Below are 3,553 nucleotides of genomic sequence, written 5' to 3'. Positions count from 1 at the left end.
TTCTTCATCCTTCCTTATTCATTGTCTGGCTCTCACATGCATAAGAGGCTACTGAAAATACCAGGGCTTGGGTTATGTCTTCAAGGAGACATCTTTGCTCTTCAGCACTTGAAAGAAGTCTTTTGCAGCAGATATCCCCAATGCAATACATCTGATGTCTCAACTGCTGTTTTCTTTGGTGTTGATTGTGGAACCAAGTAATATGAAATATTTGACAATGTCAATCTTTTCTCCATTTATCTTGATGCTGCTTATTGGTACAGTTGTAAGGCTTTTTGTTTTCTTTATGTTGAGGTGTAATCCATACTACAGACTGTAGCCTTTAATCTTCATCAGTAAGTGCCTCAAGTCATCCTCACTTCCAGCAAGGAAAGTTGTGTTGTCTGCTTATCGCATGTTGCTAATGAGTCTTCCTCTAATCCTGATGTCATATTCTTCTTCATATAGTCCAGGCTCTAGGATTATTTGCTCAGCATACCAATTATATAAGTATGGTGACAGGATACAACCTTGATGCACTCCCTTCCTGATTTTAAACTATACAGTATCCCCTTGTTCTGTTTGGATGACAGCCTGCTGATCTATGTACAGGTTCCTTATGAGTGCAATTAAATGTTCTAGAGTTCCCATCCTTCTCAATGTTATCAATAATTTGTTATGATCCACACAATCAAATGCTTTTGCATAGTCAGTAAAACATAAGTAAACATCTTTCTACTATTCTTTGCTTTGAGCCAAGATCCATCTGACATCAGCAATGATATCCTTTGTTCCATGTCTTCTTCTGAATCCGGCTTGCATTTCTGGAAGTTCTCTGTCAATATACTGCTGCAACCATTTTTGAATTATCTTCAGTAAGATTTTGCTTGTGTGTGATATTAAAGATATTGCTTGAAATTTTTCACATTAAGTGGGGTCACCTTTCTTTGGAATGGATACAGATATGGATCTTTTACAGTCAGTTGGTGTGGTAAATTTTTATGTCAACTTGCTTAGGCCTGGTTGAGTGGCTGGGAAGTTGGCAGTAGTTATTCCCCATGATGAGACTGGAAATCAACTCCATGGTGGGATCTACCACAAGCAACTGAGTAGCTCCCTTTGGAATGTGGTCTTCTTCCTGTTTATAAGGTGAAGCCTTGGGGATAGTCTCTAGCCTATAGCATGCCTGAACTCTGCATGTAGCTGTGTCGTTGTTCACAGCCTGCCATGCTCTGCCAAGCTTGGGACTTTCAAGAGACTTGAATTAATGGCCTGCCATATGGTTTGGTAACATTGGGACTGTGCCTTCTTACTTGTCAGTCTTGGGCTTGTCAATCTCAGCAGCCAGCAGCTGCCTGAGTGAAGAAAAGCCTCTAGCTTCAGTGGGCCAGGAGCAGGAGGCAGAGCTGAACCGCAAAGTTGAAGAGCTTTCACCCAACCCCTAGACACTGGCACTTTGAACTTGGACTTCTAGCCTCCAGAACTGTAAGAGAATAAACTCCTGTTTGTTCAAGCCAACCCATTTGTGGTTTGTTCTTGTCAGAGCAGTACTAGGTAACCAGAATAGTTGGCCAGGTAGCTGTCTTGCAAATTTCTTGGCATAACCGAGTGAGTGCCTCCAGCACTGTATCCATTTGTTGAAACATCTCAATGAGTATTCCATCAATTCCTGGAGCCCTGTTTTTTGCCAATTCATTCAGTTCAGCTTCAACTTCTTCCCTCAGTACCATTGGTTCTTGATCATATGCCACCTCCTGAAATGGATAAACATTGACCAGTTCTTTTTGGTACAGTGACTTTGTGCAATCCTTCCATCTTCTTTTGATGTTTCCTGCATCATTTAATATGTAGCCCACAGAATCTTTCGATATCGCAACTTGAGGCTTCAATTTTTTGTTCAGTTCTTTCAGCTTGAGAAATGCTGAGGGTGTTCTCCTATTTTGGTTTCCTAACTCCAGGTCTTTGCACATTTCATTATGATAACTGAATCTGTCTTCTCGAGCTCCTTTTTGAAATCTTCTATTCTGCTCTTTTATCTTGTCATTTCTTCCATTTGTGTTATCTACTCTCCAATCAAGGGCAAGATTCAGAGTCTCTTCTGACATCTATTTTGTCCAGTCTTCCTTTTCTGTCTTTTTAATGACCTTCTGCTTTCTCCATGAATGATGTTCTTGATGTCACTCCACAATTCCTCTGGTTTTCAGTCATTGGTGTTCAATCCATCAAATCTTTCCTTAGATGGTCTCTAAATTCAGGAGGGATATAATCAAGGTCATATTTTGGCTCTCATGGACTTGTTTTAATTGTCTTCAGCTTCAACTTGAATTTGCATATGAGCAATTGATGGTCTATTCCACAGTCAGCTCCTGGCCTTGTTTTGGCTGAAGATATTGAGCTTCTCCATAGCTTCTTTCCACAGATGTAGTCTATCTGATTCCTGTGTACTCCATGTGGCAAAGTCTATGTGTATAGCTGCCATTTGTGTTGTTGAGAAAATATATTTGCAATAAATAAGTTGTTTGTCTTATAAAATTCTATTATGCAATCTCCAGAGTTATTTCTATCTCCAAGTCCATATTTTCGAACTACCGGTAACTCTTGTTTTTTTCCAACTTTTGCATTCCAGTCACCGATGAAAATCAACACATCTTGATTGCATGTTTGGTCAACTTCAGACTGCAGAAACTGGTTGAAATCTTCAATTTCCTCATCTTTGGCTTGGGTGGTTGGTGTGTAAATTTGAATAATAGTAGTATTAACTGGTCTTCCTTGTAGATGTATTTATATTATCCTATCATTGACAGCATTGTGTTCAGGATAGATTTTGAAACATTTTTTCTGATGATAAATGTCATGCCATTCCTCTTCAATTTGTCATTCCTGACATAGTGGACCATACGGTTGTCTGATTCAAAATGGCCAAAACCAGTCCAATTCAGCTCACTAATGCCTAGGATACTGATGTTAATGTGTTCCATTTCATTTTTGACAACTTCCAATTTTCCTGCAGTCACACTTTGTACATTCAATGTTCTGATCATTAATGGATGTTTTCAGCTGTTTCTTCTCATTGTGAGTCATGCCAAACTGAGTTCCCAAAAGCTTTACTCCATCCACATCATTAGGGTCGGCTCCACTCTGGGGAAGCAGGTCTTTCCCAGTCTTATTTTGAGTGCCTTCTGACCTGAGGAGCTCATGTTCCGGCACTTTATCAGACAATGTTTCAGGGCTATTCATAAAGTTTTCCAGTAATATATTTGCTGCTATTCATAAGGTTTTCACTGGCCAATTCTTTGAGAAGTGGATGGCCTCTTCCTTCTTCCTAGTCTGTCTTAGTCTGGAAGCTCCACTGAAATCTGCCCACCCTGGCTGACCCTGCTGGGATATGAAATACCAGTGGCACAGCCTCCAGCCCCATGGCAACACTCAAGCTACCACAGTACAATAAACTGACAAACAAGTGGTGGTATTGCAGTGTAGTACATTACTTAGTGTAGCTTTTCTATCCATAAGTCTTTGTAAACTCCAAGGTGGGATTTTCTATGAGCAACTGAGGAGCTCCTGATTGCTGAAG

Source organism: Orycteropus afer, unplaced genomic scaffold (genome assembly GCF_000298275.1).
Source record: "Orycteropus afer afer isolate SDZICR_OR568_19922 unplaced genomic scaffold, OryAfe1.0 scaffold01270, whole genome shotgun sequence".
Classification (NCBI taxonomy): domain Eukaryota; kingdom Metazoa; phylum Chordata; class Mammalia; order Tubulidentata; family Orycteropodidae; genus Orycteropus; species Orycteropus afer.
The sequence above is the reverse complement of the archived record's forward strand: the minus strand, read 5'-3'. Positions refer to the sequence as shown.